General features: G+C 41.3%; 1 protein-coding gene across 3 annotated transcripts in view; it reads right to left on the bottom strand.

The window, feature by feature from the left end:
- Positions 1 to 15,347, bottom strand: part of rev1 (REV1 DNA directed polymerase) — a 108,644-nt gene extending 93,297 nt beyond the window's left edge. For 2 of the 3 annotated variants that reach the window (XR_012098704.1, XM_073043480.1), the window contains exon 1: positions 15,105 to 15,347. The gene's annotated coding sequence lies outside the window, so the exon portion shown is untranslated. The remainder of the gene's footprint in view (positions 1 to 15,104) is intronic. The other variant, XM_073043479.1, reaches the window with a different exon arrangement.
- Between the last annotated feature and the right edge of the window lie 262 nt (positions 15,348 to 15,609).

Consider the following 15,609-nt stretch of genomic DNA (forward strand, 5'->3'; position numbering starts at 1 on the left):
TGAACAACTTTAAGTTCTTCAGCATAAACATCACTGAGAATCTCATGTGGTCTGTAAATACCAGCTGTGTGCTGTAAAAGGCACAACAGTGCCTCTTTCACCTCAGACAGTTGAAGAAGTTTGGTATGGGCCCCCAAATCCTCAGAGCTTTTCATAGGGGCACAATTCCTGACTGGCTATCTCACTGCCTTGTATGGGAACTGAACTTCCCTCAATTGTAGGACTCTGCAGAGAGTGGTACAGACAGCCCAGCACATCTGTAGATGTGAAGTTCTCACTATTCAGGACATTTACAAAGACAGATGTGTAAAAAGGGCCCGAAGGAACATTGGGAACCCTTAACACCCCAACCACAAACTGTTCCAGCTGCTACCATCTGGGAAACGGTACCACAGCATAAAAGCCAGGACCAACAGGCTCCGGGATAGCTTCTTCCACCAGGCTATCAGAATGCTTAATTCATGCTAACGCAACTGTACTTCTATGTTATATTGACTGTCCTGTTGTACATACTATTTATTATAAATTACTATAAATTGCACATTTAGACAGAGACATAACATAAAGATTTTTACTCCTCATGTATATGATGTAAGTAATAAAGTCAATTCAATTCAATTCAACCCACTTAAGAATACTCCCGTTATTAACTTCCCTGCCAGAAGACATAGGTTCTGTGTTCTTTTTAATCAGGGCTGACTATCTGAATACATGTAGTGTTTTATGTGCCTCACAGATATTTCAACAACCTGCTACACATAAATGACTAACAGAGAGAAGTACAACACTTCTTTGTCAACTGAGCTACGTGAATCATTTGAGACACTTTAGAGGGCCACTCACACAAATTCAGGAAATTCCTTATTTATTGGCATGTCCTGATCACTGTTAATTGCACCCTGACACTGGATACCTCATGGAGACCAGAGATGGAGCAGTTTCCTTGCAGTATGCTGCATGAGACCTGCTAAAACGCATGGAGGGATCTTGAACTAGCTTTCAAAGTTGGGCAGGGTCTACCTATGCAAATATGCAGGGGAAAGAAAGGACAACAAACCAATGGGTGAAAGGGAATCTTAGATCCTTAGTTCAATTTTTGATCTAGAATCAGAATCAGGTTTATTATCACTGACATATCTCATGAAATCTTGTTTTGCGACAGCAGTACAGTACAATATATAAAAAATTACTATAGGCTACGAGATATATTGAAAAAAATTTAAGTAGTGCAAAAGAGAATAAAAAGTGAAATACTGGTCATGGTCCATTCAGAAAGTGATAGAGGAGAGAAAGCTGTTCCTAGAACACCAGACCCTTGTATCTTTTCTCAGATGGTAGTAATGAGAAGAAGGCATGTCCTGGATGGTGAGAGTCCTTAATGATAGATGCCACTTTCTTGAGGAGGCTAGTGCACATGGAGCTGGCTGAGTTTATATCCCTCTGCAGCTTTTCCTGATCCTGTGCATTGGTGTCTCCATACCAGACAATGATGCAACCAGTCAGAATCCTCTCCGTGATGCATATGTAGAAATTTGCTAGTATTTGGTGACACAAATATCCTCAAAATCCTAACAAGATTCTGCCAACAGCAGCTGTGTCATCTGTGAATTTATAGATGGTGTTTGAGATGTGCTTGGCTACATAGTCATGAGTGCAGACAGAATCAACAGAAACATGTCATTGAAACATACTACACCTTCCATAACCCCATAATAGGAATTTGCTGCTTCATAATAGGAAGCAGCAAATTAACAGATTACTTCTGAAATCCAATTAATTTCATCTGGGATATGCATCTGCTTGCTGGCAAAATTTGGGAGGCTTAACCTACCATGCGCTGAAATCCAGTGATAACGAAAGTCAGCAACACAACAACAAAATAATTGGCTTTACTGCCACTTTGGAATGTGTAATTGTGGCAGAATTCAAATTATAATCTGTAACTCTGCTATGTGCAATTAGGGGAGTGGTGAGTGCCTGTCAGATTGTCCCCTGGATTGGATCCAGTTCCAGGGCCAGCCAATATACGTCACAGCTCTGTTTCCCCTAATCCTCCTCTTCAAGCTGCAATGACTTATCATTACCATCCATATTATCCCATCCGTCAGCCAGACAGCAGAACCACAAGTTTCTAGGTTTTACTGAAAAATGACAACAGATATTTCATGCATATGCAAGATATTAAGAGTTCAGGTTGGATAAAGAGTTTTACCACTCATTCTAAGAGTGCTAACTCGCACTGCCTCTTACTGATGTTTGCAAGGACCTCTGAATTCAGAGAAGGCTATTTCCTTTTATGGTGTGCAACATAATGAAGTTGTTACATAGATTTCTGATTTTTTTTGCATCTTTCTCTTAAAACACAATGTTGTGTGTATTTACAAGCTTGCAGGTAAAACACAAATTTATTCCAAGCAATGTTTACTTGCTAAAGGTTACACATAAATATACACTTAGTTCTTCACATCTGGCCAGAATGGATATGATTAATCAACCCATAAAAAGGACAAACCTGCACATGTATATGAATCTCAGCATTTAGTTTTGCAGGTGATTCCTTTCTTCCATACAACTAGCAACATTTCACTAAATACTTCAAAAATTAAATACAACCTTATGCAACAGGATTAGTGTTAATGCATACAAAAACTTTGCTATAAAGTAACAAGGCTTGTTCTTTATTGCTCTCACTATCAACACTCCCTACCCCAATACTTGCATCCTTCATGAACAACTTTCAAAATAGCATGGACCTGCATCTAAAGCAAATCAAAATGGCGCAGTTATACATACATTCCTGACAAGATCAATGCCTGAATTAATTTTTTTTAAAATACCCTGCCTTCAAATGTTAACATCCAATAAAGTCAGCACTTTAACTGTGAACACAGAAGTTTAAGGGAAGCTGGAATGACCACATTTTTCAAAAATCTAAGTCAAAATAAATTTATTATCAAAATATATTACCATATACAAAATTGAGATCCATTTTCTTGCAAGCATTTACAAGAAATAAATAAATACAATAGAACTTAATAAAATTATAGGTAAACAAAGACTGACAAACAACCAATGTGCAAAAGACAAGTTGTGCAATAAAACAATAAATAATGAGAACAACAGTTGTAGAATTGTTGAAAGTGAATCTATGGATTGTGGTGAGTGAGTTATTCAAACCAGTTCATAAGCCTGATCTTTGCAGATCTTGCAATCAGTTTCAAATTTTAAAACTAAGGTTTGGATACTAAAATTAATAAAGGCACAACTACCTTATTGTATTAATTTGGTGTTTAGTTTAAATTAATTAAAATATAGAATTGTAACGCTTACGCGACAGGCTGGTGTATGTCTAGAGGAAAATTCCAGCCACCCGCCAAACCCCGCCTCCTGTATATGTGGATGCTGTGGAATACACACTAGTACAAAGTCGCACACACAATATCAAGCTCACACCAAGGTACGGTTACAAAATACACTTTATAAATCTTACTAGAACTAAGTGATTAATAATGATACAATATATATGAAGGGAAAGAAAATAAAGAAAAGGCACCAAAACTTATCAGAGTTCATTTGTGCACATCGTTGGAGCTCAATCCTCGACCCTCTTCGCTCTTCTCCGATCTCCAAGACCCGCGCACCTGGGACCACCCTCAGTGATCGACCATTAGTGCTGTACCTGTCCGCCTTCCTTGCCATCTTCTTCCCGACTCCTGAAAAGACCGCGCAATCCCAGCTCTCAGACCCACAAGAGAAAATAACATCTAACCTAATTGGTTAACAAATGAATACATTCCCCGTTACCAGCAACTTTAACCTAAACAAGCTTCGAGAAGGCCCTGCAAGAAAAACACTCCCACATCAGTTAGCATAACAAAGAAGCAGTTTTACTTTTAACAAACAAAGAAGCCATTTTGATTAACATATGCAGTACAGAATCCTAGAGATTATCAGAGATGTCTTAAGAACTATCAGTCTTTCACCTTGCAGAGGTGAGCAGGTTGGGTTAGGCCCTCCATCGTTTGGGGTCGACCATGGATGTTGCATCCCAGCTGACTAAGTGATACACAACAAGCCAGCAGGCAAGCCACGGCAATACAGTCTGGAGAGCAGGCTTTTGTCCATGAAGCAGGCTCCCCTCTCCATGCAGCTGATGAATCCAAAGGAACAGCAGAGACTGAGACAGTTTAACCTCAGTGGTGTCGCAGGAGTTGCAAGTAACATTTTTTTAAAAACTTTTTTTAATTGAGTTTTCAGATCATTACAGAAAGAAGAAAAAAAACGAGAGAGAGAGAGAGAGAGGGGGGGGGGGGGAGAGGGAGAGAGGGAGAGAGAGAGAAGGCCTGGATATCGGAAGATCCCCACATGCTCCACGCAGTTCGTAATAACTTCAGTATATATATTTCTTTCTTTCCCCAAATAACCAATTATTTTATTTTCAGAGCACCTATATATTTAATCCTCTCTTTTGTAAATAAGGGCACCAAATTTTCAAAAATGTTTCATATTTATCTCTTAAATTATAAGTAATTTTTTCAAGTGGAATACAGCTGGAAATTTCATTCTTCCAACGATCTATACTTAAGTATGCATCCGATTTCCAAGTAACTGCAATAGCCACTGCCAGTGCAATTTTTATAAATTCTTTCTGATATTTATTCAATTTGGGTTTCGATTTTATCCCTTCAATATTGCCTAATAAAAATAATATTGGATTATGTGGAAGTTGTGTTCCAATAATTTGTTCCAATAAAACTCTTAAATTTGTCCAAAAAGGTTGAATTTTAGAACAAGACCAAGTAGAATGTAAAAAAGTACCAATTTCTTGGTTACATCGGAAACACTGATCAGATAAATTTGGATTTAATTTATTTATTTTTTGTGGTGTAATATATAATTGATGTAAAAAATTATATTGCACTAATCTTAACCAGACATTTACTGTATTTGTCATACTATCAAGACATAGTCTTGACCAAGTTGTTTCTTCAATTTCAATATTCAAGTCACTTTCCCATTTTTGTCTTGACTTATGGACTCCTTGTTTAATTGCCTGTTTTTGAATCAAGCTATACATACAAGAAATACATTTTTTAGTTTTTCCTTTTTGAATTAAAGTTTCTATTTCATTAGATTTCGGCAATACCATTGTTTGACCTAATTTTTCTCTTAAATAAGCCCTTAATTGGAAGTAACAAAAAAGAGTGTTGTTTGATACTTCATATTTATTCTTTAATTGATCAAATGACATTAATATACCTCCTTCAAAATAATCTCCTATATATCTAATCCCTTTTTGAAACCAATTATATAAAAGTTGATTATCGATTGTAAAAGGAATAAGTCTATTTTGAATTAAAGATCTCTTTACTAATAAAGATTTCTTTGTCTCATCAACATTTATCTTATTCCATAAGTCAATCAAATGTTTTAATATAGGAGATTCTTTCTTTTCCCGTATCCATTTAGATTCCCATTTATATATAAAATCTTCTGGTGTATTTTCTCCTATTTTATCTAGTTCTATTCTAATCCGCAAGTAACATTGAACTCTACAAAGAACTGCCTTAGGGACATGTGCTCCGGACTTTTCCTCAGGTTTACTCTCAAACTTTCCCCATGAGTGGGTATAGCCACAAGGCAGGAGAGTTTTGAGATCAGAGTTTTGCTTCTAGAAGAGCTGCCAACCATAGCTGACAAGCCCCAGTCACTTCATGCAGATGGTTTTAAGGTGCCAGTAACCCATTTTTGCCCCTTCTCCTGTCAATATAAAGAGTTCTGCTGGGCTTAGTAGCTAAGCCACATGTGACAGCCAGAAGCTGGACTCAGTTGTCAGAAGCTATTTGAGATGCACATCATTGGGAGCATTTACTAGGTACAGGGAGCTTATCCCCATTACCACTATCCCCACCCCCACTGGCTATAACAACTTTACACAGGTTGTGTGGATGATCCAATTACTGTACTTAATGCTGATGCATGTCACAACATCCTTGCACACAGACTTTTCCTAACCTTATTTTAAAATGGCAAAAAATAAAACAAAATTTGAATCAAGGGAGTTTAATTGGGTAGCAGAGATTTTCCTTCAAAGCAAAGCATTTCTTCATAAACACGCTCTTTGGAGGTGAGGATTTCTTGCCTCTGCACATTAGTTCTGAAGCGGCAGATGAGACCCACTGAAAACCACAGGCTCTACTGCAGGTGTTTTATGGGACAAGTAAGCTTCTGTATGTCCCAACAAAGAGATTCTCAGTGTCATCCTGGTTGATTTTTCTCATTTTTGATTTCGTTGCAGATCAGAAATTTCCATGAATCGTTAAGGATGCTTAATCTTTTCAAGGAGACTTTGTGAGCATCTTTGTAGCATTTGCACTGTCTTTCTAGTAGCCTCTTGCCCTAATAGAGCTCAATGTTGACTGCCTGTTTTGGAAATATCTGGCAAGCATGCGAATGGTGTGGCTTACCCTTCAGAGCTGGAGGGTAACGTGGCTTGATATTGGGGAGACTGGCTTAGGAGGGGACAATAATTTTGGGATAATAATCATGTCACTGGATTTGGTGGATCTTATTTATGCAGGTAATATTGGTAGTCTTGAGGCACCTGCTATTGGTAGCCTATGTTTGGTGTACAAGAGGGAGAACTTCTGATTGGTGGACCCTGGGCTTGATTTTGCATCTTGACCTCTGAGCACTCTTCTTCAGAAGGCCAAAGACTGCACTGGAACTCTACAGATAATAGTTAATTTGATAACCAATGCCTATCTTCATTAAGGGCTGGCCTCATGATAATGGTCCCAATTATTCTTTTAGGGACACAAGAGACACCAAATACTGGAAACCTGAAGTAACACAAACAAAATGCTGAAAGAACTCAGTACATTTGTTTTGCAGATGTTGGTACAAGACCAATTTTCATATTTGTTTCAATGAAAAAGTCAAAGATTTGGAACTCATTATCTGAATGAGCAAGTAAACTGGCATCAACTGTATGCAACTCAATGATCAAGGTTAGAGTGACCTTGGTTCAGAAGTGCAAGCCACTGAAGTTGTACAGATTCCTTTTAGTTTTGAATTTTAACTCCATCTCAACGGTAAGACTGTGGAACGCAAGGTGCAACATTGCCATAAGAAAGACTAAAAAGAGGACTAGAGTGATGACATGGCATTCTTTTGCCTGCACAACGATCGAACCCATGGAGACCCATTGGTTAGAATCACACCTTGCATGTCATCAAGTAGTAGATAATTAAAGTGGATACATTTTTCTTGGAGCTGTCATTCAGTGAAACCACATTGACTGCTTCATTGAGATGAGCCTTTGTGCCTGTTCCCAATTGTCTTTGAGAATGTGATAGCACATGACCTTCTTAAAGCACTGCATTCCTTCAGGTAAAGTAGTCTCGGACCATAACAGTGAACAGCAAGAGTGATAGCTAACATGGAGACAAAGCTCTATCTTCTTATTGGGGATATCCTCTATCACAAAGTGGCTTAAGTTCACATAATATCAAGCAGCTGAAAAATGGCATCCATGATCAATCATAGATTGATTGATTGAAATTGTTAGCAGGAAAAGATGCATTTGTGAAATGGGAGGTTTTTAAACTGTGACATCAAGAGTTCAGAGTTAGTATATTCCCATTAGGGTGAAGGGCATAGTTGGCAGGTTTCAGGAACCAGGCAGGCCACAAACCAGGCACGCCCGGGATCCTCTTCAGTTTGCGTATCAGGAGAAGGTGGGAGTGGAGGATGCTATCACGTATTTGCTGCACAAATCCCTCTCTCACCTGGATGGGGTCAGTGGTGCTGTGAGGATTACATTCCTGGACTTCTCTAGTGCCTTTAACACCATCCAGCCCAGGATCTTAAGGCACAAACTAACGGAGATGGGAGAAGACTCTCACATGGTGGCTTGGATAGTGGACTACTTGACAGATAGACCTCAGTATGTGCAGTTGGGAGACTGTAGGTCTGACATGGTGGTCAGCAGCACAGGAGCGCCGCAGGGGACCGTGCTCTCTCCGGTCCTGTTCACCCTGTACACATCAGACTTCCAATATAACTCGGAGTCCTGCCATGTGCAGAAGTTCGCTGATGACACGGCCATAGTGGGGTGTGTCAGGAATGGACAGGAGGAAGAGTATAGGAAACTGATACAGGACTTTGTGATATGGTGCAACTCAAATTACCTGTGTCTCAATATCACCAAGACCAAGGAGATGGTGGTGGACTTTAGGAGATCTAGGCCTCATATGGAGCCAGTGATCATTAATGGAGAATGTGTGGAGCAGGTTAAGACCTACAAGTATCTGGGAGTGCAGTTAGACGAGAAGCTAGACTGGACTGCCAACACAGATGCCTTGTGCAGGAAGGCACAGAGTCGACTGTACTTCCTTAGAAGGTTGGCGTCATTCAATGTTTGTAGTGAGATGCTGAAGATGTTCTATAGGTCAGTTGTGGAGAGCGCCCTCTTCTTTGTGGTGGCGTGTTGGGGAGGAAGCATTAAGAAGAGGGACGCCTCACGTCTTAATAAGCTGGTAAGGAAGGCGGACTCTGTCGTGGGCACAGAACTGGAGAGTATGACATCGGTAGCAGAGCGAAGGGCGCTGAGTAGGCTACGGTCAATCATGGAAAACCCTGAACATCCTCTGCATAGCACCATCCAGAGACAGAGAAGCAGCTTCAGTGGCAGGTTGCTATCGATGCAATGCTCCTCAGACAGGATGAAGAGATCATTACTCCCCAATGCCATTCGGTTTTACAATTCAACCGCCAGGGGTAAGATATGTTAAAGTGCCGGGGTTAGGACTGAGCTTAAGTTACCATTCAATGTATTTTAGTAAACTATTTAAGAACTTTTTAAAAGCTATTTATTAATGCTTTTTGAGAGGGTGATTTTAGATGCATATCATATTTATACTGAGTTAAGTATTGTATGTAATTAGTTTTTGCTACAATAAGTGTATGGGACATTGGAAAAAAAGTTGAATTTCCCCATGGGGATGAATAAAGTATCTATCTATCTATCTATCATTGGTTGACAAGAGATGTTGTGGCACTGGTTAGGAAACAAAAAGGGGGAAGCATACGCTACACATAAGCAATTAGGAACTAGTATCTCTTGATGACTACAAGTAGAGGAGGAATGCACTTGCGAGAAGTCAAGAGAGTAAAATGGATACGAAAAGGATCTGGCAGATAAAGTGAGGCAAAATCCCAAGAGATTCTATAGGTATATTAAGAGCAAAAAGCTGGCTAAGGAAAGAGTAGGTCCACTAGCTGTATGAGGAACCCAATGAAATCGGAGAGTGTTTTAATGAATATTTCTGCTCTCTTTTTACTGCGAAGAAAATGGGGAAGCAAAGGAAATGAAGGTAATGAATGGGCATGTCTTGAACCACTTATGGATGAGCAAGGTGCTGGTCCTGAAGGCCTTAAAGTGCTGGTGAGTCTAATACCTGTGGTGGATAAATTGCTGAAGGGGACTTTGAGGGACAGGATTTACCAACGTTAGGAGTGACAAGGTCACATTTGGAAGGGTTACATTCAGCTTTGCGTCTGTAAATCTTTTGGATTAGGTATGTGAATATACATTCCATGCATGCTTAGTAAGTTTGTGGGTGATACTAAAATAGGTTTTATAGACAGTATAAAATGGTACAAAAATTACAGGGGGATCTTGATCAGCTGTGTAAGTAGGCCAAGGATTGGCAAGTGACTTTCAATCCAGATAAATGTGAGGTATTGTATTTCCTAGTTAGTATTTAGGAACAGAGGGATCTAGGAACGCAAGAGCACAGTTTACTAAAAGCAGTGTCTTAGGTAGACAGGGGTGAAGAAGGCATTTGGCACACTGGCCTTCATCAGTCAAGGTATTGTGTTTTGGAATTGCGAAGTTATGTTTCAGTTATATAAGGTATTGGTGAGGCCTCACTTGGAATATTGTGTAGAGTTTTGGGCATCAGGGGCAACTTCTTCACATGAAGAGTGGTGCATATTTGAAATGAATTGCTAGAGTGGTTGAGAGGGGCACATTAGCAATGTTTAAAAGTCATCTAGATAAGTACATGGATAGGAGACGTCTAGAAGACCATGGGCCAAACGTAGGCGAATGAGACTAGCTTGCTGGGCAAGTTGGACCAAAGGACCAGTTTTCATGCTGCAAGACTATTACTCATAAACCAACAGCAGGCTTTTATTCCATGCAATCTGTAACCCAATAGAATAATAAAATCAGTGGCTACTTTATTAGGTACACCTGCTCATTAATACAAATATCTAATCAGCCAATTATGTGTCTGACACTCAATGCATAAAAGCATGCAGATATGGTCAAGAGATTCAGTTGTTGTTCAGACCAAACATCAGTGAGGGTAAGAAATGTGATTCAAGTAACCTTGACCATGGAATGATTGTTGGTGCCAGACAAGGTGGTTTGAGTATCTCAAAAACTGCTGACCTCCTAGGATTTTTATACACAATAGTCCAGAATTTACACAGAATAGTGTGAAAAGTAAAAAAACACATCCAGTGAATGACAGTTCTGTGGGCAGAATGTCTTGTTAATGAGAGAGATCAGAAGAGAATGGCCAGACAGGTTCAAGCTGACAGGAAAATGACAGTAACTCAAATAACCATCTGTTACAACAGCAGTGTGCAGAAGAGCATCTCTGAATGCACAATATATCAAACCTTGAAGTGGAAGAGCAGAAGACCATGAACGTACACTCAGTGGCTACAATGATATAGGAGTTACCTTATAAACTGGCCACTGAGTGTATATCCTTCACTATAACAAAGTTCAAAGTAAACTTATTATCAAAGTACATATATGTTACCATATACAATCCTGAGATACTTTTTTGTGGGCATACTCAATAAATCTACAGAATAATAACCATAAAAGACTGAATGAAAGACCACAACTTGGGCATTCACTCAGTGTGAAAAGAGAACAAACTGCGCAAATACAAAATGAGAGAAATAATAATAATAAATAAACTATAAATAGCTAGAAGATGAGATGAAGAGTCCTTGAAAGCAAGTCCATAGGTTGTGGGAACAGTTCAGTGATGGGACGAATGAAGTTATCCCCTCTATTGGTTGAAGGGTAATAACTATTCCTGAACTTCATCTTGTCAGTCCTGAGGCTCCTGCACCTTCTTCCTGATGGCACCTGCCAGAAGAGACCATGCCCTGGGCAGTGGGGGTCCCTGATGATGGATGCTGCTTTCCTGTGACAATGTTTCATGTAGATGTGCTCAATGGTTGGGAGGGCTTTACCCATGACAAACTGGGCTGTATCCATTCAATGACATTGATGTTTCTATACGAGGCTGTGTGTTGTCCATTACACATCTACAGAAGCTTGTCAAAGTTTTAGATGTCATACCAAACCTCTGCAAACTCCTAAGGAAGTAGGGCCCAGAACAGGTCCTCCAAAATAATAACACTGACAAGTTTAAAATTGCTGATCTTCTCCACCTCTGATCCTCACTGACCTCTGGTTTTTCCTGAAGTCATCTCCTTGGACTTGCTGACTTCGTTGTTATGGCACCACTCAGCCAAATTTTCAATCTCCCGCCTATATGCCGATTCAGAACCAAACTTGACACCCCAGCCACAAGCATTAAATTGCAACAGTTACTAGGAGGAAGAGAAGACAACTCACAAAGATGCAAATGATAGGACACTTCAGGGTGAATACTGGTTGTCAACATTGTCAATGAATCCAGTTTTTAGTCAATTCTGCTCAATCTATAGTATAATGCAGAATTCACCAACCTTGCAGCCAAACTGTACATATACAACAGAATCTACCTGACAATATGATAAATTACCCAGGTATGTTATGTCTACAAATATCTGGCCAGTTGCCATCCAATCAGCCCACTCAATCACTGGAAGATTTATGGAAGTTGTCACCAACAGAGCTGTCAAGCAGCATCCACTCACCAATAACCTTGGTTTGGGTTCAGACAAAACTATTCAGAACCCAATGCAGCCTCCCAAAAAGCTTAATTCCAGAGGCCGAGTGAGATAACATTGAGGTAATATTTCTCAAAATAAGAAACAAAGCTGGTCAATGGGGGGAAATGAATACACAAATATATCAGCCCACAAAATATCTCTGCAGAGTTTCATCAAAGCAGCATTCTGGATTCAGCCATCTTTTGGCTTTTCTATCTTTTCAGGTTCCTGGGTGTCAAGATCTCTAAGGATTTAACCTGGTCCCAACATATCAATGTAGTTACAAAGAAGGCAAGACAGCGCCTATACTTTATCAGGAATTTGAAGAAATTTGGCATGTCAACAATACACTCAACCTTCTATAGTTGTACTATGGAGAGCATTCTGACAGGCTACATCACTGTCTGGTATGGGGGGGGGGGGCTACTGCACAAGACTGAAAGAAGCTGCAGAAGGTTGTAAATCTAGTCAGCTCCATCTCGGGTACTAGCCTACAAAGTACCCAGGACATCTTTAGGGAGCGGCATCTCAGAAAGGCAGCGTCCATTATTAAGGACCTCCAGCACCCAGGGCATGCCCTTTTCTCACTGTTACCATCAGGTAGGAGGTACAGAAGCCTGAAGGCACACACTCAGTGATTCAGGAACAGCTTCTTCCCCCTCTGCCATCCTGTTCCTAAATGGACAATGTAGCTTTGGACACTACCTTACCTTTTTTTCCAATACACACATAAACAAACATCTGTTTTTGCACATTTTTTAATCGATTCAATATATGTAATTGATTTACTTATTTATTATTATGTTTATTTTATTTATTATTATTATTTTTCTCTCTGCTAGATTATGTATTGCATTGAACTGCTGCTGTTAAGTTAACAAATTTGACATCACATGCTGGTGATAATAAACCTAATTCTGATTCCTACTTCCATAAAATAACAAGTAGGCACTTTGGCATATCAATGTGAATTGCTCAGTTCCATTTGCAACTAAGCAGATTATGAAATAATTTGTGCTTGCATGCAGCAAGATTTGGATTTGTTGGGGCTTGCACTAAAGAGAAGAATTCTTGTGCCAGAAGATGCCTGATGAGATTCTCCCACACAAATGGTGGCCTCATCTATGTAATCTCAGCAATGAATATATACCCAAAATAAAGTACCCTCTCAAATTAAATAGATCACAAGTTTAGAGACAAAATAGCTCAAGTGAACAGATTAATTTGAACATTCTTTCTCAAAACTCATTTGCTTTATGTAAATTTTCTAACACCCCTTGCCTCTGAGATTAATCACAGATCAATCCACGATTTAAATTGTTAAGAGATTAGAATGAAAATAGGTCAGTGGTATTGGCAAATTTGATTACCATCTATGGTCACAATAGAGTTATTGATCAGCTATCGTCCATGCATTAAAGTAAATCTCATTGCTTCTTGGTAGCACACAATTAACATGCAGATGACAGAGGAAGTGTGCTCACAGATCAGAGGTAATAGGTTTTTACTAATTAACAAGAAATCACACTTACAATGGAATTAAAATTATCTCAGAATTGTTCTGGCACATGAGGGTTCAAGTCTTCAAGCCCACACGGGTTCTTTGAGGAGCCACCCACTTTGATCCATTTCCCCACTATTTGCCACTGGGCCTGCAAATAGTTTCCTTTCAAATGTTTCTCTAAATCCCTTTAGAAAGCCTTAACTGAGTCTGCAGGGGCAGTGAAAACATAGTGAATTCTACATCATAACTATTATCCATATATTTCCTTCCCTCCTTACTTTCACTCACTTAGAATGTTTTCCCTTTGAACTTAATAGCACTGTCTTCTTTCTGCTTCACTACCTAAACTCACTCTGAAATTCTATCATGGAATATTATCACCACAGTAGGCCATTGTGTCTACTGTGGTCCCATATAATTAGAGCCTAGGTTCATCCAAACCAACTTTGTAGTACCAGGTTTATTCCGCTACAATTTATGGCTTTTCACCAAAACATCCAAAGATCAAAAATGAGGGTTGATGCTTTCATTGTCCTTTCAGACATCAAGTACAGGTCTCCTCCCAATATCGGGATGAAAGATGTGTTCCTTCTCACTGCTAATCCCGCAATCAAAATTAATGCTTCGTGTTTCTGACCCCTTTGCTAAAGGAAACGATGCTTCCTAGTTACAGCAATTCAGCCCCTCATAATTTTATATATCTTAATTATGTCGTCTCTGAGCTTCCTCTGTTTCAAAATAAACACACCGAACATCCAATCTTACCCCAGAGTTGCAATTTTAGCAAATCTTCTATAATCTCCTCTGCGCCGTCTCCAGTGCAATCACGTCTCTCCTGCAATGTGGTGACCAAGACCATACACAAAATCACCTGTCAATCTAACCCCTCTGTCCCAGGAACAAACGCCACAGCTTCTCGGCTCTAATGTTATAGCTGAAACCAATTGCTGCTGGTACAGTCCTCGGAAATTTCTTCTACACCCTCCTCCTCAAAGTGATGTGACCAGAATTGAAGGCATTTCTCCAGCCGTGGCATCAATAAAAGGGGTCTTCACAAATGTATACATTATTCTCACCTTAATGAAGGAGCTTTACATTAACAAGAAGGTAAAATTACTAGGTGATGGCAGAGAAACTCGGGAGAAAGTTTGTGGCCGGGCTGAAGGATGTGATCGAGCGGGAAGATGCCGTCGGCGCCGCTTCAGGCCGGGCTGTGACCCGGGATCCCCGCCCCTTATCAGGCTGTCTCGCCACCTCACCGATCCGCCCGAGCAGCCAGACGCAGGCGGGTGGTGGGACTCCGGCGTCGACCTCGGCAGCCGGGCTCCTCTCTGGACAGCTCAGCAACGGCGGTCCCCCGACCGGCCGGTGTGAAAGCTGCGGGTGGCGGGAGCCGAGCTCTGGCTTCGCCCCCCTCCCCCGGGAGATCCCACGGGGGAGGCGCCGCTCTGTTGTGTCTGCGCCCGAGCTCCCGATGACAGCGAAGGCCTGTCAACCCAGAGCCAGGGCGCGACGCAGCGGCTGGCTGAAGCCGAACGCCGGGCCAGGCAGACGGGGAGCGAGCGCCCACCGTCCCTCTCAGTCGAAGCACCGACCAGTCTCTGTCACGTAACCGGCGAACACTCACCTCACGGCTCCGCACTCATCCCCTGTCCCGGCTACCGGCGGCCCTCCGTCCACTCGTTGATGCCACTGCCGCCGGCACTCGTTCGCTCCCACAGTCGCCGGCACTCGTTCGCTCCCACAGTCGCCCGGCCCTGTCTCTCAATTCGATCCCCAACGCTGCGCTTTCTCCATTCCCGGCTCCGGCGCTCGCTCCACCCCGCCGGCTCGTCTCCACGGCTCCGCGCGCAGCCCGCCGCAGCGCCGCCCGTGGCCACACCCCGCAACTGCACCCGCCGCAGCGCCGCCCGTGGCCACACCCCGCAACTGCACCCGCCGCAGCGCCGCCGGCGTCTGTACCCGGAAATGTACCCAACATGAGAAATCCGAGCAACACGCACAAAATGCTGGAGGAACTCTGCAGGCTGGGAAGTATCTCCCCGCAGTGCCGCCTGGTTGCAAAATGCAGCCACTGCACCTATACAGAGACTGATTCCCACAAAATTTAAAAGGAACTTTTATCTTGCACA

The sequence above is a fragment of the Hemitrygon akajei genome, chromosome 4 (genome assembly GCF_048418815.1).
Source record: "Hemitrygon akajei chromosome 4, sHemAka1.3, whole genome shotgun sequence".
NCBI lineage: Eukaryota > Metazoa > Chordata > Chondrichthyes > Myliobatiformes > Dasyatidae > Hemitrygon > Hemitrygon akajei.